Source organism: Cajanus cajan, chromosome 1 (assembly GCF_000230855.2).
Source record: "Cajanus cajan strain Asha chromosome 1, NIPB_CcT2T_4, whole genome shotgun sequence".
Classification (NCBI taxonomy): Eukaryota; Viridiplantae; Streptophyta; class Magnoliopsida; order Fabales; family Fabaceae; genus Cajanus; species Cajanus cajan.
In genome coordinates this window covers 77,025,213-77,048,815 of record NC_138517.1, presented here as the reverse complement: position 1 = coordinate 77,048,815, position 23,603 = coordinate 77,025,213, and the positions used below count along the sequence as shown (strand labels likewise).

Sequence of the window (23,603 nt, the reverse complement as noted above, 5' to 3'; positions counted from 1 at the left end):
CAAGAGGAAGCCTCTAGTATCAGAAAAAGAAGGAGAAAAGTTTAAGGTTTGTCTTGTAGCAAAGAGACATTCACAATAGAAAGAGATTGATTATGATGAGATTTTCTCTTCAGTCGTGAGACATACTTATCAGGGTAGTGTTAGCCTTGGTAGTAGTTGTGATATGCATTTGGAGTAAATGAATGTGAAGACAACTTTTCTTCATGGTGATATAGAGGAGTAGAGATTTACATGGAGAAACTAGCAGAGGTTTAGTGAAATTGGACAAGGTTGGCTGATTTGTAAATTTAAGCAGTCTCTATATAGATTAAAATATTCTCAAAGGCAATGGTATAAGTGGTTTGATTACTATTTATATGCTTCAGATTGGCTATAGACATTATGGCATGATTGTTGTGTTTATGTAAAAAGTCTTGATGGTTCTTTTTTATTTTTCCTACTACTTTATGTTGCAATAACCTACACGTTATTTACCAAAAAGGAAGATCTCAAAAGTACCATGCAAAACAATAGGGTTATGGTGGTGGCTAAGTCACAATATTTCTCAACTTCTCAAAATCCTAACTTGGTTATGACATTTTTATGTCACTTTAAAGTCATTCAAGACATGTAGTTGGTCGATTATACAAATTTTAGAGGATCAATTTTTAAGTGTAAGTGGGTTGACAATAATATTGGAGTCAAGACTAATGATTTAGACCAAGAAAAACAAGTTTTTTTTTTTATGTTACTAATCCTACTAACAAAAATTGATTAGTTGTTCTACAAGCAAAAAAATGCATGATACTCATGATTTTACCTTGGTTAATTAGGAGAATGTAGGTTCTAAAGATAAGTCATTCATCATGGCAAATTAACCAAACAAAACAAGTGTTTTATGTTACTGATTCTACTAACAAAAATTGGTCAGTTGTTTTACAAGGAAAAAAATGCATGGTATTCATGACCATGAAGATTGAACACTTCACATTTACGAGTCTCTTTCCTTTTTCACACACATGCCTAGGTTGAATGTGGATATAGAGAGTGACGATGTTCATGCTATACATGATGATCATGATGTAAGATTGTAGGAGAATATTTAGACTTAAAACTAGTTATGTGTTTAATAAATAATATCCATATGTATTCTATATATTATTACTTGTTATGTTTATAATATTTGTTGTTATCTAAATTATTAACATGACTCATTTTTCTTTATACAGATCTATGGCTAGTACAAGTGATACTCCTCCACCTCATCCGCCATCTCATTCAAGAGATGCATAATAGAGTGCTCAACTTACCAAGAAAAGGGTTAGGCAATCTACCACATTGAAAGACCTAACTGCTATTCAAACCAAAGGTGAGCTAAAGCACATTTACATTGAGATGAAGATGGGGCATTCTTATGGACAACATAAGCAATGGTTTCACAACTTTGTGGCCTTAACTAAGAGGAACAAGGCTTTAATTACCTATGATAGTTAGGACCATAATCCAGAGAGTGTGAAGAACTAGATATAACAGAATATCACAGTATGAAACATTAACTTTGTATATATAATGATTTTTAATTAATTATTGAACATTCACTAACAAAATTGTTATATATGCAGCTCACTTATGACATTCATAATATTGACTGGTTGATGAATAAATATGTTAGTTATGCGAGATAGCGTTGGAGGGATTTTCACAGTCAACTCAATAATGAGTACATTTTTGTGCTAAAAAATATATGAACCTTGTGATGATATCAATATCTTAATCAGGAGACTTGAGACAGGTTCCACGAAAGTCAACTTTCGCCAGGAATTTTTATAATTAAGTCAACTCACTAGTTAAATTATATATATATGTGTGTGTGTGTGTGTGTGTATTATTATTACTAATTAATTTTGTGTTTCTATTATTAATATAACAGGAAAATAGGAAGCAAGCACAACAACTACATAATCTTAATGTCTACACTCATGTATTGTCTCATAGGGAATATGACAAGCTTAAGGATGACATGATTAAGGAGGATTCTACTTCTTTCGGTGATGGATTAGGGGTTAGCTATACAATTGACCTAATTGTCATGCCAAATGGAAAGTGGGTCGACAAAGGAAATCAGGGGAGTATACGAATGACACAACTTAGGAAGTAATAGGAAAGATTGTAAGTATCCTTTTTTTCATATGTTAGATGGATTACTAATATTAATTACTAAAAAATATTTAAAATATTATGTTATAAGGGAGTTAGATGAGCAACTCACGTGGAGATATTTGATGAGGAGGGGCGTCAGGACATATTGACGATTACACTTGATTGTCAAAAGCATTTGGGTCATGTTTGTACAATTGGACAACATAGAGACATGCATCCACCATGTCTTGAGAGCTCCTATAGCTAAGCATGCATGTCATTAGATCACCAATTAGTGATGATGATTGTGCATACCTTAAAGTTGAAGTTTGACGAGACATGTATGTAGACATGAAGACAAAGCTTTTAGTGAACCTCAAATTAGAGCTAGCATCCATGGGTCCCACAACACAACAACCTTCTCCTCCTCCTCCTTCTCTTCCTCCCCATGTCATTACAAAGAAAAATTGTACTACCCTTGCCATATTGAGGGAGGATGATGTTGATGTTGATTAGGCACCGCTAGAGGTGAAATTATAATTGAGGGTACCCCAAAGTAGTTGGTGGCCATAGGTAAGGTGCACATGTTAGGGTCAACCATCAACCACTAGACAATTCTAGATGATATGATACAGGTGGAGGTTGTTAATGTTAGAGAGCACGATGCTTGAGTCCCTATACCCACTATAGAGGTTTAGATAATGACTAAGGTAATCAATGTTTCAATTTACTATATTCTAAATGAATTCCTTAATTAATTGTGTTTTACTAACTTAATTATTTATATTCTATGATGTTTGGGTTAATTAGAAAGGGGACACCAGTTGTTACTACACGTGAAACACCTTTTGAGCTTTCTCCTATCTATCAATTGACTTTGGCAACAATTGATCTCAGGAAGCATGACGCAGAGATAACCATGCCTCTTGAGGTCGTTCACAAGGACATGCCTATCCTTTTCCTTATATGCCAACATGATGCCATGAACATCTTTTATGGTGATGACCTCCTTTCCATTTATGTGATGCAATTATGGATTAAGTAAGTATTAATGTAATGATTTTCATTTTAATATATTCAATTACACATTCCTAACATTATGTTTGTTTTCAAAATTATAGGTCTCTTCATCACGTTTCTATGGAGAAGTGAAATACTTTTTATTATGGTTTCATTGATTCGGTTGTCATCAAGTGTGTTGGGAATAAAGACAATGAGGTGAGGTGAACAATATACGATAGACCGATTCATGTTAGGAGGAAAGAAGGTGTACTTAGCACCTTATTTGAATAGGTAAGTACTTATGTTATATATTTTATTTAAAGTTTACAATAACTTACAAGTTTCTAATATGATTACAAAATGCAATGGACATTTACAGCTTCTCATTATAATTTTAAGGTAGTTTTTTGTAGTTCTCTTGTGTTCATTACACAAGAAAACCACTGAGTTACCTTTAGACACTTGATTGATTGATAAGTATCTACTTTCAATCTTTATGAGTTATTTTTTTTATAACTTCATGAAACAAATAATAATTTTATTATTTAACTATTTTTGATTTATCATTTATTTTCATAGTCCTTTGGAAGTAAGTTTGATCTTGTAGGGGCTTCCTCTAGTAGCTTGAAAAAAACTTCAATATATTATCTCAAAAGTAAGTCAAATGTCAACCTAATAATACTATAGTTGAATTAAAATATATTATAACTATGATTTATTTATCTTTTTATATTCACTAAATTATAGTGTCTACGTCAACCGAATGATAATGAGTGCGACTATTATGTGATGAAGAACATGCTCATCATTATTATCAACAACATTAGAGACTTATGAAAAAAGATAATACATTTTTAAATTAAATTAATTACTTTAAATAATTATTTAATTATTTAATGATCAAATAATGTTTAAATTATCTCTATTTTGAATTAATTGTAGGTAATAAAAAATCTAACTCCATTTGTCTATGAAGAGTTGGTAGATATCTCCAAAAAAAATGAGCATATGTTTTTCTTGAGCCAATTTGAGGGTTGATTTATGTTTTTATACATTATTTTAGTTTTATTTGTATACATTGGCTAGTTTACTTTAGATTCGTTGTTACTTGATAATATAGGTATACATTCTTATAATAATTGTTCATTGTTATTAATTAATGACTATTATTATTAACTTTAACTTTATTGTTATCTCTTTTTGATTACTAGGTAGTTTAACTTGTATATATTATTTCAATTTAAATGATAAATATTGTATTTTATATAAATTTGTATTGAAATTAATAACAATATGTTATATTGAACTACTTAGATGTATTTTTCCTGTCCAGGTTTGGAAAAAAAAAAAAAGATATTAAAAAAATACATATTTTATAACTGGTAAGATCTCATCTTTTATAGAATGTGACACATTCTATGATAAATCATAAACGACATAGAATGTGTCCTTTCTATGTTGCGTGTGGTCACACTTATCATAAAATATGGGTGTCAATATGATTCATCATCATATTTAATACCCATACTATGATGAGCATTGGTGATTTGACATATAAATTAAAGTGAATCTTTTTATGTCACGTCTGTCATAGAACGTTTGGACATATAATGTGAACTTCTTATGCAACTTTTGAAAACAATTGTTGCAAACCCTTCAAGCTTTTCTTTTGAACTTACTTTGCCTTTCTTTTTTAAATGAAAACATGCATTCATGCATTAAATATGAACATTTAATACATATTTAACTAACAGTTCGCTTCTTATTTGATCTAATAAGATGTTGCTTATCATCTTTAAAACTAAGGAGTTAGTTATAAGTAATTAATATATTAAATCTAAAGTTGAATAATTTGGATAATGTCAAAATTTAATCTTTGATGGAACAATTCTTGGTTAGACCTTACTTACTTTCTAACCAAAACAAATTAGTTTAAAGTAAAGCCTTAGAACAAAGAAAAACAAAATCTTTTAAGTACAAAAATCATAGAACATTTTCATGTGTTAATCCTTAAACTTGCATTCAGACCAATTGGGGCAATACTTAATTAAGTGAAAAGTAATCCAATATAATAATTCTATCAAATCAACGAATCAAAATAAATATTGCAGATATTGGTTCCTTTTCTCTAATCTTTTACAAGTAGATATTAAACGGATTGGAATATTCCTCCAGCCGGCCTCTTCTTCTCCTTCCCTGATTAACCAAGAGCTAATTATAAATAATTTAATTTAACAAGTATCTGCAAATAAAATAAAATCAAATCAAATGATGCTTCCGTATCTCATAACTGCGTTAAAATAAACTCATTCAGGATATGGCGGTTGGTTTATCACATATTCACATTCTTGGACATTAAATATGTTCTAGCAGCTTTGCATTCAAACAATTTACTAACTTTTCTTGTTGGAAATGTCACCCCATTTTAGCTACTTGATTGATTGCCATTATTATTTCCCCAAACAAAATAGTTCTAGTGCCAGTCAAAGAATCAAACTCAAGATTTCCCTTACCCTCTTTAAATCTTTCGCTTTCTTACTAATTGCCTAAACTCAATGACGTAGGTTTATTTTTACAAGTTATATTTGGCAGTCTGAGGCAGTTATACTATATATTTAATTAATGTTTTAATCTCTATAGTTTATATTGCGTGATTTTGATCCTTGGAGGAAGGAAGTTTTACACAGCTGGAATCTTTAGGAATTTTAATTAGGTTGTGCTATTTAAAAAAAACACATTCCCAAAATATTGTTTCTCAGCAATATTTTTTACGCATATTTTTCATTAAGCTAAACCATTAGGCAGGGCTGATAAAAAATCCCGAATCCGTCCGTGATTCGCTTTAACCGATATAAATTTATATAAGTTTGTCGGTTTAAAAATTTTGAGTTTTGGATTGTTGAAATAAAATTTAGTCGTTAGGTACAGGGATACATTGGACAGTACAGGTTGTAGAAAAAACAAACTATTGTAACCTCTATTCGACTGAATAAATCTGATATAAAAAAGTAATAATTTTAATAGATAATTGATATAAAAAAAATATATAAAAAAAAGTGTGTCACCTCGTCATCTGATTTTTATCATGTCAAATCTAAATTATCACTACTTTCTCTTCCTCCCACCAAATCAAAAATACCTATTTTCACTTTCTTGTATCCACCACATCAAAAATACAAAACAAATTGGCTTTAAATCATCACTTTCCTCCAAGACTAAGCTCTCCGTTTAAGAGGCTTTTCTTTTAAGATAGCTAACAAAAGCACTAAAATGATTTACTACAATAGTTAATAGTTTTGTCAATACCCATTTAAAACCAAACCGATTAATCTGCAATCCGCTCTTATTAATGCCCAAGCAAACCGACTAATTACACGGTCAAAAATGAGGTATAAAACAATTGCAAACAATTTTGTTCGGACAAGGGTTTTTGAATCCAAATCTAACCAAAATCATCCGTTGCTTAGGACTATCATTAGGAATGAGCGGCAAAAAAATTTGGAATAATATATAAAAGATCCTAATCTTAAGCTTTATTATTATCATTGTAATTTTTATAGATTAAAAAAATTATTATAAATAAATTTATGACGGTAGAAAAAAAAATCCTTTTCAAAATGGCTATGTGAACGGGAGAAAAAAAAACCTTGACAATCATTGTGAGAAAAGCCTCACATGATCCCCTTATTAACTTTCATTCCTGATCATGAAATGTTTCATACATGGAGTACATGTTTTGTCCTTTGATAAGCAAGATATTTGAAATAATCTAGACACTTTAATCAATTCTTTCTTCTTCTTTTTTTCCCCTACACTAACTTTAATTGATTGAATCCCCAAGTTAATTCAATGAACCTTTCAAATACTTTATTAGTTTCAATAATTGCTTTTGTCTTTGCTTAGATTAAAACTTGACTACTATCAAATCTCTCAACTCAAACTATATAGTCACTAAAATTGAAGTCAAACTTGATTTGAAAGATTTTAAATGAACATTTAGGAGCAACATTTAAGATCTTTAATTTTAAATTTGGTTCGATTGCTACTTTAGTAGCTACAATTCGAGTGAGAGAATTTGCTAGTGGTTCACTTTTAATCTAAGCAAAGACAAATTAAACAATTATTGAAATTGATGAAATATTTGAAAGACTTGTTGAATTAATTTTGGGATTCAGTCAATTAAAATGAGATATCAGTTTAGTGTTTACTTTCGCATTTTAGGGTCAATTTTTTATTGATCGGCCTAAAATGTGAAATTCTTGTGATGTTTTGGATGCCTTCCATTATTAAGAATGTTGAAATAAAGACAATACAATTGGGTTCATGTAGTTCCTTTGTCTTTTGATGGGTCTTTAATGATGGGCTCTTGTTGTATTTACTTTTTAGAGATATATTTTTTTAAAGAGAGTAATATACATTATTAATTGTTCACCAAAATTCATCCTTATAATATTGTCTATTCTAAACTTAAATCTTTATTTTTATTATCATTTAAAAAAATTTAAATTTAATAAAAATTTTGTGTGTTCTATAAACATGTTTTTCATTTGTTTTTTCAGGATGTGTAACTTTATTTCTATTTCAATATTTAATACTTTGATTGCCTATTAGTATTTTTCACTTGGAGGACATTCTTGTTTACAACCCTGCACACTCACCTGTAGCACATCATTCACACACCATTTTACACTACCATTCTACCGTACTGAATATGAAAACAAAGCTATGCATTTATTAACAACTTTATCTTCTGATCAAGGCGATATAAGATTGACCTAACACAATACTTTTAGTAATAGTACACCATATCAAACTACATATATTCATAATACAAACTGCTCCTAACTGCAGTCTACAGAAGATCTTATTGCAGTTCTTCGAGCTGCTTCCTATATATATACTAATTATATACACTATATATATGAGGTGGCCTAAAACACAACCATTATAGAAGCTACCTATATATATATTATATCTAAACCAAAATGATCAAGGTTTGAATAATCTACCAAAACGAGTTTGTGGCTTGGGGTAATTCACAATCATAATCCCACCATAGCGAGTAGCAGCTTCTCTGCTATTGATGACAGGTTCTTCCAACTCGTCATTGGGCACTTGAACCACCCAACGTCCTTGTCTTGCAGGAAATACTCCATTCCTATTCGGCCTTCTTCGTGCTGATGCTGATGGTGGTCCATAAAATTTGTCTATCAGTGCAAACCCTTCTGAACCTATAACTCTCAGGTCTGTCGGTGGTGCCATTGTTGATGTAATGATGTTCAATAGAACACTACAAGAGAGACACTAAATTTTTTGGAAGTTGATGATTCTTTTTGTGTGTGTGTTTGTTATCTTGTTTCTTGCTTCTAACAAGAAGCCTGTGCCTACTTTATATAGAAGCAAAAGTGATTCTTTAACGAGCTGTGGGACCAAGTTAATTAGATTACTATCAATGCGCATCCTAATGCCATTTAACTATAGGGAGAAAAAGAATAAGGAAAAGTGAAGCGTAAATAGGGTAGATGACATAACTTCTTAGAAAGAGAGGTAGAGATATAACAGAAGAGTTAATGGTATTTCATATATGTACAAGTTTTGATGTAGCATTAGTTTATCACTTATAATAAAACACCTAGGCCATGCCATATGGAATTAAATTTAAAATGATTTTTATTCTTATGGTTACCTTAATTAGTTATAAACTTGAGTAAAGGAGAATGATTGTGTCAGTTAGGTTTTCATAATCAATGTGATTTTTGTTTTTTGAATTCTCATGTGTGCTATTTTAACATAGTTTGATGATGTAATGTGATTTATGCAGCAAATCTTATTTTGTCGGATAAGAATTTTGTTGTTGTTATGAAAAAGGTTCATTTCATCATCTATATATTATAGTCACTACAAGAAAATTGTCATATAGTGACACACACCTTATAGTGACACCATATATATTACTAAAAATTATTTTTACTCACACAATAATTACAATATATGTTGGTATATTATTAAAAAGTGTTGATAGTGACACATAAAATATGTTGTTAAATCTCATTCAAAATTAACACTAAAATTGTGTAACTATATGTCAAATAAACATATACTTACATATATTATACCTATCGTGATATTTTTTATATGTCACTATATGTATCATTTCTTGTAGTGGATTAAAGCGATTTTATTTAAGTTTTTATTTTATTTTCTCATTTACCCGTCTAGTTTAATATAGATGGAAGTATTTTAATAATTATTACCAATATTGTCGAACAATTGTATGCGGAAATGAAAGAATTCCTCAAGCACCAAATCTCTGAGCTTTTTCTTTTCGATTAATATATGGATAATGGAGATTGGTGAATGGGATGAGACACAGGCCTGAGATTCGTTTTCAACACAAATTTAATCCGGCAGTGTTAAAAGTAGAAAATTAAAAAAGGAAAAGAAATAAATAAAGAGCTAGCATAAAGGTACGGTGAATCTAATTCTTCCTTCTTTTTCATAATTGAAGAACACTTTTCGTTTTAATTTAAACTGTGGAAGAACGTATGAATATTTTGTTGTTCCACAAACCGTGTTATCATCACTGAACTTTGAGTGTACGTAACTCAATGCTTTCCCCTGTTCACTTTTTTTATTTAATTTAATTTGTGGCACTGGGGGTGCCTCAAACCCAAATTTACAATGTGCTGATTAAGTGTAATTTAACCCCTGTTCACTTAACTTTGCATCAACAAATCTCACTTTATATGGTCTTTGTAACACTTGAATATATAATAATCCTTTATTAAACAAAATGCCTAAGACAATGATTGCAATATATATAATATTTACTTCCTGACCATAAAATATTTGAGATATATTGCTTCCTTCTCTCTCTCTCTTACACTTTATATAAACAGTATATTTAATTCATGCAAAATCTATTGATATATTCCTCCAAGTTGCCTTCTCTTTTCCTTCCTTGATTATCCAAGACCTAACCAACTTAATCTAACAAGTATCTACTGAAACGAAAAATCAATTTATGAAATGATGCTTCCGCGTGTCTATATTCTAACCGCGTTAAAATAAACTCATTCAGAATAGCGTATCAGATTCTTCGACATTATACATGTTTCTACCAACTTTGTGCATTGAAACATTTCTTTCTTTGCATAGTGGAAATGCCACCCCGCATTAGCTACTTGGTTGATTGCCATTAATCCCCCAAGCAAAATATTTGTAGTTCCAGTCAAAGTGTCAAACACAAGATTTCCTTTTTTTTTTTTAGTTTTTGGTTTGCTTATAACTTGCTTAACCTATGTCACATACCACTACTACATTTTAATTCTTTAACAATATTTTTTTAAATTTTATTAAAATGTTACTATATATTGAATAAATATATTTTTCTGCAATATTTTTTAAAAAAAATGTTAATATAGACAGAGTAATATTTTTTTTATCTTAACTTTATTTTTTTAATTGCTTCTAAAATCAAAGTCTCATTGAGTAAAATAAAAAATATATATTTCTCTCGTTTCTAATTATTATTACCCATAATTAAAATCTTATATCAAATAAATTAATGATTCATAACGAGCATATATAATCATATAATTATACTTAAGATAAATGAACTTTGATATTTAATATATAATTAGTAGTGACTAATAAAGAATGTCTTCAACCTTCTCTTAAAGAACTCCTAAGAGTTAAGAAGACATAAAAATATAATAATTGATAACAATATCTAAATTAAAATTAATTATCATTTTATAAAGTTAACAAAAACTTAGTAACATCATTAAAATATTACAAAAGTATTACTTCAATAACACTTGAAAAATGTTGTCTAATTATATAAAAATATTATTAAAAATCTTTAGTAACATGGATTATATGTAACATTTAATAATATGTTGCAAAAACAAATTAGTAACATTTATACATAATTGGATAATATTTTTTGAATGTTGTTAAAAGTTCTTTGTGTTGTAACACAATATTGAAATAAGTGGCAACCCTAAGTATATAAGCCGGAGGAAAATCGTCCAAGGTCTCCATCTCATAGAGATATTCAAAAAAAATATTATTGTCTATTTGACATGAAAAAAAATTACATAATTATATCATATATAAAAATTTTATATAGAAAATAAATTAATCAGTAACAACTAGTTAATTGATAGATGACATTTTGCCTCTCAACTAATCTCTACTCTTAATTTAAAAAAAAAAAAAGATTATAATAATATTAGTATAACTTTTACTAAATATTATATCATTTAATAATTTTATATTAAATAAGAATTTTGTAAATCTAATCATCAGATAAGTTGAGTTCATGCTATATGAGTACCCAGTATTTAGATAAAAGTTGAGTTCACTTTCGCTTTAAAACAAATAGTCTTTTACTTTTACATTTCATGCTTTAAAAAGTAAAAATACACATTCTGTTTTCCGCGATCTCATTCTGTTCTGTATGGTCTAATAAACTCTTAGTAACACTTTCATATATTTTTCTTTTTCTGACATATGGACTTTGTAATACTTGAAAATCCAGTTTAGTTTATTTACTTCAAATGCCTAGCTATGAGGATGATTCAAATTTAATAATGCTTGCATACCAACAAATCCATGTAAAATATTGCAGATATATTGTTCCTTTTCTCTTTTAATTTCTTTTGAAAAAGTAGATTTAACTCCTATAAAATGGATTGGTATATTCCTCCAACCGGCCACCTCTCCTCCTTCCATGATTATCCAAGAGATAACTACTTTAATTTAATAAGTATCTACCTAAAATTCAAATTCTCAAATGATTCTTCCATGCCTAGTATGATTGCTTTAAGATCTTTAAACTCAACTGACTTAAAAAAGTGCCTTAAGATAAACTCAATCAGGGTATGGCGGTTCGTGTATCACATTTGTGGGACATTATGTCCAAGCAACTTCAATAAAAACTAAGAAATAAAATAAATCTAAAAAAATAATTTTAAAATATATATGTACTAAAATAAATAATTATGATATACATATTTATGATAAAAATTAATTAAATTAAATTATTTTATATAATTGGAAATACCTATAATATTTTTAAAGTGTGGATATCTATATGTAAATGTTTTATTATTCGCTTTCGTGTATTATTAAACATGTACTTATTTAATTAATTAATTTAAAATTTATGGTAAATTTTATATGCGGATATGAGTTGTTTTCCTATCCCTATACATGACGTACTTATATTTGTCTGTGTTCGAAGTAATAAATCGTTCATCGTCATATGCCCCTGTTACATATATCTGCCAGCAAATAAAATACGAATGAGGTAAAAAAAATTCATTCAAAAGTAATTAAAGGAAAAGGGAAGAAGATAAAGAAAGTTGTGTGATAGACGAAAATTTATTATTAATGATAATTATTTAATAATAATAAATTAATTATTTATATTTTATTATTTAATAAAAATATTAATAATTAATAAATAATTATTATTAAAAATGTTTATATTATATTAAAATTTATTATTAGTATAATTATTTAATAATAATAAACTAATTATTTTTATTTTATTATATAATAAAAATATTAATAGCTAATAAATAATAATCACTAAAAATATATTTATAAGAGTAACTATTGGTTGGTAAAAAAGTAAGAGTACCTTTTAATTTATTTTATTGTGAAAAACTTAAGTTTCACATCGATTTGAGATAAGATAATTAAAGAGTATATAAATGGAGGACAAATCTCACCTTACAATTTAATTTTGTAAACTTGAATTAGTCTCATAACTTACTATTCTAATATGGTATTAGATCACTCACCATTTATTCATATACAAAAACTCAATAGTATTAGACTTGAGGAAGTGTATTGAGAAAATTCCAAGTCTCACATCAACTAGAAATAAGATAATTAAAATGTGTAGAAGGCAATCTTCACCTTATAAGTCTCTAAAAAAATGTCACAAAAACTCATGCATTTTTCTCGACTATTATAAATATCTTTACCAACATGCTGAATATTTGTCAGTAAATATTTTATTGCATACAATGATTGGTAAAATATTGCTGATTTTGTAAGATTGAGTTAGATTCATAACTCACTATTCTAATATGGTACCAAATCACCCGCCATTTATTCATATACAAAACTCAATAGTGTTAAACTTAGGGTATTGTATTGAGAAAAACAAATTTCACATCACTTAGAAATAAGATAATTAAAATAAGTAGAGGGCAATCCTCACCTTACAAGTCTCGCATCCAAACATCTACTAGGGATAAGACAATTAAAACATATATATATATAAGTTAAGAATCTTAAACTTTTAGTCACAATAGTGAAAATTATTAAATGTCAATAAAAAGATGTCACAAAAACTTCTACATTTTTCTCTTACTATTATAAGGATCTTTACTAACATATAAAATAATTGTTAATAAATATTTTACTGCTACTATATATAATGACTAATGTGAAAATGCTAATAAAATATATTGTTAGTTTTGTAAGGATGAATTAGACTCATAACTCACTATTCTAATATGGTATCAAATCACCCACCCATTATTCATGTACGAAGTTCAATAGTGTTAGATTTGAGAGTGTATTGAAAAAAATTCAAAATCCACATCAATTGAAAATAAAGCAATTAAAGAATATATAAGTAGAAGATAATCCTCACCCTTACAAGTCCCATTTTGACTAGAAATAAAACAATTAAAGAGTATATAAGTTAAGAATCTTTTCTTAAATTTTTAGCGACAATAGTCACTACTAGAAAAATTAAAATTAGAGAGGGAAAAAATCCGTCACTAAACTTCATAAAATCCGTCACAAATCAGTTAGTGACGGAATTTGTGACGGAAATTATTCCGTCACAAAATTTGGCGTCACAAAATATTTAGTGACGGATTATTTTCTCCGTCACAATTAGTGACGGAATTAAGGCGTCACAAACAATATAATTTCCGTCACTAATTTGTAACAATAAATGTTTAGAAATTAATAAAAATCCGTCGCAATTTGTGAGGGATTAAATCCCTCGCAATTTGTGAGGGATTAAATCCCTCGCTATTTGTGAGGGATTTTGTGACGGACTCACATACCTCTCAGTCCCTCTCAAATAGCGAGGGATTTAATCCCTCTCAAATAGCGAGGGATTTAATCCCTCTCAAATAGCGAGGGATTTTATCCGTCACAATTTGCGACGGATTTTATCCGTCACTAACTGAGATGAATCCCTCGCTAACTGTTTGATGACTAAATTTGAGGAAACTATTGTTTTTAAGAGTCTGGTAATCGATTACATCAAATGTTCGAAATTTAGTTATTAAAAGGTGCTCTGGTAATCGATTACCCATTTATTGTAATCGATTACCAGAGCCTATTATTGAAACAATTTCAATCAAAACAAAAATATCGTCTTTTTTATGAAAATGCATGATATCATTTAAAATGAAGATAAAAGAACAATACAGACATCAAGAGGAGTTCCCAAGTTTAATGATGTGCTTAATCGGCAAGACAACACATGAAAAATAATGAATGACCTCTATCAGTGTAACTATGACAATAAAGCTTCATTGGAGTATATCCATAGCCATGATACTTTTCATCATTTAGAGATCAAAATCCACAAGGCACACATTTAGGCAAAGAAACCCCTTCAAACAATACACATGAAGCAACCTAATTTTACTAAGCTAGATTGCTTATATAGTGATGACCTTATACCTATCTACCAAACATACAATTAATAGAGGCAACATGTTCCAAATCAAATCATACAAAAATTCAAATACAGGGGAAAAAATTCTTAAAATTGATTACCTTTTTTCCTGGCCTAACTGTAATATCCCAAAATTTTATTCAAATGAAAAGAGTTATTTATTATGTGAATAAGTATTTTATTCCTGTATTTTACTATTCATGTATATGTATTTTACTATTTATGTATACGTATTTTACTATTTATGTATACGTATTTATGAATAGTATTTTACTATTCATATGAATAGTAATTTTGAAAAAAACGTAAGCACTTACGTCAAAACTCAAATTATTTGGATGAATAGTATTTTACTATTCATGAATAGTAATTATATTATTATTTTAATGAATAGTGCATAGTGCATAGTAACTTCAAAATTTCTATAAATAGGGACCTAAGGATTTTGAAAATTCATAACTAGAGAGAAGAAAAGTTTAGAGAGAAGGAATTCTAGAGAGATAGAAAGAGAAAATAAGAGAGAAGGTTCTGCCTAGGTTGTGAAAAGAGGAGGAGAATAGAGAAGGTTCTGCTCTAGTTCCGGTTCCGGTTTAAGGAGAAAGAGAGGAGATTCTGCCCAAATTCCTATTTATCCAGGTAAGGGGGGAGTGGGAAACCTTGCTTGGGGGTGTAGAAATAATTGTTAAATAGTCTGTTTGTTGGATTGGCTCCCGATCCCTTGTCTGTTGTTTGATTATTTGAATATATATTATTATTGTGTTTTGTTTGTACTACTTGATTTTCTTGTTTCGGTAATTAATAATTATAATTAATGGATAACTTCACTTTTACTATTCTAAAATATTCATTGAATGGAAGACTAAGCCTCCTATTAACTTATAAATTTAGACTTTATTATCTAAATGGAAGGCCGAGCCTCCTTATTTTCATTAAGCTTCCTATTTTACTTAAGGATTTAATTATACCATGAAATATAAATTATATGATCCCTAAAGACCTTTGAACTATTGGACCCTTGACTTAACGACCTTAGGACTGTTGAACTGTTGGACTGTTGGACAATGGACAATGGACTATTGGACTATTGAACCTTTGGACTATGGGACTATTGAACTATTGGACTTTTGGACTATTGGACTAATAAAATATAATATAAATATGAATTATGCTTATGATATGGTGTATTATAGAAAATTCTGTAACATGTTAAATGTTAAGTTTATGATTGTATGACATGCATCATATGCATATATACTCCAGGTGTGCCGCTGAGGCCGCATACCCACGACTAACAAGGTGTACCTTTGAGTCACCCACGATATGCTAACTAGGTGTGCCTTAGGGTCACCAATGATGATATGTGAACTTCCGTATGGCGCCACATGCATATATTTATGAGTTGAGTCTATGACATCATTGCATGATAAATAATTATATATGATAATGATTATATGTGTGTGTGCTATTTAACTTTTATTTCTTCATCTACAACTGAGTGAGATGTTTCTCACTCCCTTGTTATTTTTTTGTATATGTTTAAATTTATGTTGCAGGTAATCATCATCATGAGGATGTTGGTGATGAGGCCTAAAGGCTTCTTGGGGCATGCTCTGATAGGATGTGACATCGGGTTTAGCTAGGATTTCTCTTATGTCTTTCTTGTTCTAAAAATATTTTCTTTTCTTGTGTAATTTAATAAATTATAAATTGATTCCTAACTAGGAGGCACTGCCACCTTTACTGGGATTAATTTATAATCTTTGTTTTATAATAACTTCTTGAGTTTAATATTTATGTGTATGAATTATGAATGTGCATCTTCTACCTTATGATACTTATTATTTTATATCATTCTAAGAAAATCTTTTATAAATATAGTTTATGTTTATTAATGATGTTGGGGTAGAGGGTGTCACATTTAGTGGTATCAAAGCCTGGTTGATTCTATCGGCCGTGGGTTATGTGTCTACTATATTTATTGATAAATGAATTGATTGTGAGATCTATTATGTTGATATGATGCTTGCCTATGTCTATTAATTGTATTATTTCTTTAGAATATGGCTGGTAGAAATGATCGTGCGATTGCTGATGCTCTCCAAGCATTAGCCCAAGCTATGAACAACAATAATATGAATGGAGTTGCTCCTAACTGGTTGGAGCAATTTCAGAGGAATAATCCACCCACTTTCAAAGGAGGTTATGACCCAGATGCCGCCATGAATTGGTTATCAGAGATCGAGAAAATCTTTAATGTTATGGATTGTCCCCTTACAGAGAGAGTGAAGCTAGCCACCTTCATGCTGACAGCTGATGCTTACTTTTGGTGGGAAGGAGCACTTCGGAGGATAATTGATGGAGGCGTACATTTGAATTGGGAGAACTTCAAGAGGGTCTTTCTTGAAAAATATTTTCCAGATGATGTAAGGAGTAGGAAGGAAATGGAATTTCTTGAACTAAAACAAGGAAACGATACAGTAGAGGTATATGCTGCAAAGTTTGATGCTTTGGTCCGCTACTGTACACACTATCATGGTGAAGGTGGGGAAAGGGCCAAATGCATAAAGTTTGTAAATGGTCTGCGTCCTGAAGTGAAAACAGCAATCAATTATCAGGAGATATATCATTTTCCCACTCTGGTCAATAAGTGCAGTATTTATGATCGTGACAACCGTGCTCGTGCTGCTTTCTATAAAGGAGCTGGAGGCCCTGCTCGTACAGTAAATTCTAATACTTCTAGTAGAAGTAAGCCTTATTCCAACCCTACAAGATTTCAAGGGAATATGACTATTAATAATAGAAGTAAGTCCTTTACTAGAGGAACCACTGTAAATACTACTGGAAGTGTTGGAGGATCTACTTTTTCAGGGAGATGTGGGAAGTGTGGACGTGTTGGTCATAACAAGTCAGAATGTCGTGACAAGGAGATTACCTGTTTCAACTGTAGTGGTAAAGGACATATTAGCACTCAATGTCCTGAACCACCAAGAACATGTGTCGTTGGATCAGGATCGCAAACCGAACGACCAAAGACTGTAGGAAGAGTATTTGCTCTTAGTGGTGTTGAAGCTGCTCAGTCAGAAAATTTGATACAAGGTACTTGTTTCATAGCTGAGACTCCTTTTGTTGTACTATTTGATTCTGGTGCAACTCATTCCTTTATTTCCATCTCTTGTGTCCAAAAACTGAAATTGCCTGTGTCTTTGTTAAATTTTGATTTAGTTGTTGAAACCCCTACTAATGGTTCAGTAACTACATCCCTAGTGTGTTTAAAATGCCCTTTGACAATTTCTGATAAACAGTTTCTAGTTGACTTAATCTGTCTGCCTCTTAGTCAATTAGATGTAATCCTTGGTATGGATTGGCTATCTTCTCACCATGTTCTTTTAAATTGCTTTGATAAATCCATTTCATTTGGTGAATGTAAGAGTACGGAATTTCTTAGTGCTTCTAACATTAAAACTTGTTTAAAGGAAAATGAAAGGGTATACATGATCTTATCTTCATTAACAGTTGAGACTGAGAGTAAGCTAGATGAGATTCCCTTAGTGAGAGAATTTCCAGAAGTATTTCCTAAGGATGTGTCTAGTTTACCACCTGAGAGAGAGATTGAGTTCAGTATAGACTTAGTGCCAGGTACCGCACCCATATCTATAGCACCATATAGGATGTCTCCTAAAGAGTTAGTTGAGCTTAAGAAACAGATAGAGGAACTACAAGAGAAACAATTCATTAGGCCTAGTGTTTCACCTTGGGGAGCGCCTGTTCTATTGGTCAAGAAGAAAGATGGGAGCATGAGATTGTGCATAGATTATAGACAATTGAATAAGGTAACCATTAAGAATAAGTATCCATTGCCTAGAATAGATGACCTTATGGACCAGCTAGTTGGGGCTTGTGTGTTTAGTAAGATAGATTTGAGATCAGGTTATCACCAAATCCGAGTGAAATCCGAGGATATCCCAAAGACTGCTTTTAGGACCCGTTATGGGCACTATGAGTATTTAGTGATGCCTTTTGGTGTGACTAATGCACCTAGTGTTTTCATGGACTACATGAATAGGATCTTTCACCCTTACTTGGATAGATTTGTAGTGGTCTTCATAGATGATATCCTAGTGTATTCTAAGAATAGGGAGGAGCATGCTGAGCACCTTAGGATCGTTCTTCAAACCCTTAAGGAGAAACAGTTGTATGCTAAATTGGCAAAATGTGAATTTTGGTTGGAGAGTGTAAATTTTCTAGGGCATGTGATATCCAAGGATGGGATAGCTGTAGATCCTTCTAAGGTAGAGGCGGTTCTTGAATGGAAAACACCTAAGTCAGTTTTTGAGATTAGGAGTTTTCTAGGACTAGCTGGGTATTATAGGAGATTTATAGAGGGTTTTTCTAAATTAGCTTTACCTTTGACCAAATTGACTAGGAAAAACCAACCTTTTGTGTGGGACTCTAAGTGTGAAGAGAGTTTTCAAGAACTTAAGAGAAGACTAACTAGTGCCCCTGTGTTAGTATTACCTGACCCTAGCAAGACTTTTGAGGTATTTTGTGATGCTTCCAAATCAGGTTTAGGTGGAGTACTTATGCAGGGGAGAAGGGTAGTAGCCTTTGCATCTAGACAACTTAAAATCCATGAACAGAACTATCCTACTCATGACCTTGAGTTAGCTGCTATAGTTTTTGTACTTAAGTTGTGGAGGCACTACTTGTTTGGCTCTAGATTTGAGGTGTTTAGTGATCATAAAAGCCTTAAGTACTTGTTTGACCAAAAAGAATTAAATATGAGACAGAGAAGATGGTTAGAGTTTCTTAAGGACTATGACTTTCAGTTGAACTATCACCCCGGCAAAGCTAATGTGGTAGCTGACGCTTTGAGTAGGAAATCCTTGAGAATTTCTTCTTTAATGATGAGGGAATTGCACATGATTGAGGAATTTAGGGATATGAGTTTAGGGTGTGAGCTAACTCCTAAGAGTATTAGGTTGGGAACCTTGAAGGTGACTAATGGCTTGATAGATGAAATTAGAAAAGGTCAGAAGATAGACCCTTTCCTATTGAGTCAAGTTGAGAAGTTAAATCAAGGTGTGGAAAGTGAATTTAAAATTGGAATAGATGGAGTATTGAGGTTTAGAGATAGGTTGTGTATTCCTAGTGTGCCTGAACTTAAGAGAGCAATTCTTGAAGAAGGACATAGGAGTAGCCTTAGTATTCATCCAGGAGCCACTAAAATGTACCAAGACCTTAAGAAGATGTTCTGGTGGCCTAAGATGAAGAGGGAAGTGGAGGAATTTGTGTATGCCTGCCTAGTATGTCAAAAAGCTAAGGTAGAACACCAAAAACCTTCAGGTTTGATGCAACCTTTGGATGTGCCTGTATGGAAATGGGATAGCATCTCTATGGATTTCATAGTTGGATTACCTAAAACTACGAAAAACCTAGATGCTATATGGGTCATTGTAGATAGATTGACTAAGTCTGCCCATTTTATTCCCATTAACATTAGATACTCTTTGGAGAGACTAACCAAGTTGTACATAAGTGAGATTGTGAGATTGCATGGGGTTCCTACTAGTATAGTTTCTGACAGAGATCCTAGGTTTACCTCTAGATTTTGGGAGAGTTTGCATGAGGCTTTAGGCACTAAACTTAGATTGAGTTCAGCCTACCATCCCCAAACAGATGGCCAAACCGAAAGAACTATTCAATCTTTGGAAGACTTGTTGAGAGCTTGCATCTTAGAACATGGGGGTAGTTGGGATAGTTTCCTACCTTTGATAGAATTTACCTACAACAATAGCTACCATTCCAGTATTGGGATGGCACCTTATGAAGCTCTATATGGTAGGAGATGTAGAACACCTTTGTGTTGGGTAGAACCTGGAGAGAATGCTATCTTAGGACCTGAGATAGTTCAACAAACTACTGAACAAGTTAAGATGATCCAGGAGAGAATGAGAGCAGCTCAGAGTAGGCAGAAGAGTTACAGTGATAAGAGGAGAAAGGACCTTGAGTTTAATGAAGGTGATCATGTATTCCTTAAAGTTACTCCTTGGACAGGAGTAGGCAGAGCACTAAAATCGCGTAAGCTTACTCCACGTTTCATTGGTCCTTATCAAATCCTTAAAAGAATTGGTGAAGTAGCCTATCAAATTGCCTTACCCCCATCTCTTTCAAATCTTCATAATGTCTTTCATGTTTCCCAACTCAGAAAATATATCCATGATCCTTCCCATATCATCGAGTCTGACAATGTTCAATTGAAAGATAATCTCACCTATGAAACAGTTCCTTTAAGAATTGATGATACGAGGGTGAAACAACTAAGAGGAAAGGAAATTCCTTTGGTTAAGGTCGTTTGGGGAGGACATTTTGAAGAAAGTGCTACTTGGGAGTTAGAAAGCAAGATGCGTGAAGATTATCCTTTTCTATTTCAGGAAAATTTCGGGGACGAAATTTCTTAAAGGAGGGGAGAAATGTAATATCCCAAAATTTTATTCAAATGAAAAGAGTTATTTATTATGTGAATAAGTATTTTATTCCTGTATTTTACTATTCATGTATATGTATTTTACTATTTATGTATACGTATTTTACTATTTATGTATACGTATTTATGAATAGTATTTTACTATTCATATGAATAGTAATTTTGAAAAAAACGTAAGCACTTACGTCAAAACTCAAATTATTTGGATGAATAGTATTTTACTATTCATGAATAGTAATTATATTATTATTTTAATGAATAGTGCATAGTGCATAGTAACTTCAAAATTTCTATAAATAGGGACCTAAGGATTTTGAAAATTCATAACTAGAGAGAAGAAAAGTTTAGAGAGAAGGAATTCTAGAGAGATAGAAAGAGAAAATAAGAGAGAAGGTTCTGCCTAGGTTGTGAAAAGAGGAGGAGAATAGAGAAGGTTCTGCTCTAGTTCCGGTTCCGGTTTAAGGAGAAAGAGAGGAGATTCTGCCCAAATTCCTATTTATCCAGGTAAGGGGGGAGTGGGAAACCTTGCTTGGGGGTGTAGAAATAATTGTTAAATAGTCTGTTTGTTGGATTGGCTCCCGATCCCTTGTCTGTTGTTTGATTATTTGAATATATATTATTACTGTGTTTTGTTTGTACTACTTGATTTTCTTGTTTCGGTAATTAATAATTATAATTAATGGATAACTTCACTTTTACTATTCTAAAATATTCATTGAATGGAAGACTAAGCCTCCTATTAACTTATAAATTTAGACTTTATTATCTAAATGGAAGGCCGAGCCTCCTTAATTTCATTAAGCTTCCTATTTTACTTAAGGATTTAATTATACCATGAAATATAAATTATATGATCCCTAAAGACCTTTGAACTATTGGACCCTTGACTTAACGACCTTTGGACTGTTGAACTGTTGGACTGTTGGACAATGGACAATGGACTATTGGACTATTGAACCTTTGGACTATGGGACTATTGAACTATTGGACTTTTGGACTATTGGACTAATAAAATATAATATAAATATGAATTATGCTTATGATATGGTGTATTATAGAAAATTCTGTAACATGTTAAATGTTAAGTTTATGATTGTATGACATGCATCATATGCATATATACTCCAGGTGTGCCGCTGAGGCCGCATACCCACGACTAACAAGGTGTACCTTTGAGTCACCCACGATATGCTAACTAGGTGTGCCTTAGGGTCACCAATGATGATATGTGAACTTCCGTATGGCGCCACATGCATATATTTATGAGTTGAGTCTATGACATCATTGCATGATAAATAATTATATATGATAATGATTATATGTGTGTGTGCTATTTAACTTTTATTTCTTCATCTACAACTGAGTGAGATGTTTCTCACTCCCTTGTTATTTTTTTGTATATGTTTAAATTTATGTTGCAGGTAATCATCATCATGAGGATGTTGGTGATGAGGCCTAAAGGCTTCTTGGGGCATGCTCTGATAGGATGTGACATCGGGTTTAGCTAGGATTTCTCTTATGTCTTTCTTGTTCTAAAAATATTTTCTTTTCTTGTGTAATTTAATAAATTATAAATTGATTCCTAACTAGGAGGCACTGCCACCTTTACTGGGATTAATTTATAATCTTTGTTTTATAATAACTTCTTGAGTTTAATATTTATGTGTATGAATTATGAATGTGCATCTTCTACCTTATGATACTTATTATTTTATATCATTCTAAGAAAATCTTTTATAAATATAGTTTATGTTTATTAATGATGTTGGGGTAGAGGGTGTCACACTAACAAGCCTCAAGGCCACCTCAGCAGCAGTATTTGCAGTAGCAATAACATCAGTTGCCCTTCCTGTGTGTTGATCCCGTGGCAAGTGTACCAGAGTCAACTTGTAACAGTGATGAGTAAGGTCGTCTCCTCAAGGACTAGGTAGATTGATTGATTCTCAATTAATTTAGACAAAAAACACAATAAATACATATTACATATTCACACATGTTCAACATCTGATTCATTAAACTCAAAGTTAAAAGTAGTAGAACTTAAAACAAATGACAAATATGCAAATTCAAATAAGTATTAGAGAAATTCAGATATGAGATGCTTGGGACTGGATTTCACCTACTACACCTCTTTGTAATCTTAATAAGCATCCATATGTTAATCCCTCTCCTACAATATTATCTAGGATTACAATCACTCAATACTAATTCCTTAGTAAAGAGATTCTAAGTTTTCCCCTTTAAATATCAATTCCTTGCATATTTAAATAAGGG

General features: G+C 31.2%; 1 long non-coding RNA gene across 1 annotated transcript; it reads left to right on the top strand.

Moving 5' to 3' along the window:
* The first annotated feature begins 21,460 nt into the window (after positions 1-21,460).
* Positions 21,461-23,048, top strand: LOC145951618 (uncharacterized). The gene is made up of 2 exons (XR_014429412.1): positions 21,461-21,833; positions 22,751-23,048. It is a non-coding gene; the product is annotated as an uncharacterized LOC145951618 (long non-coding RNA).
* Positions 23,049-23,603: the final 555 nt, after the last annotated feature.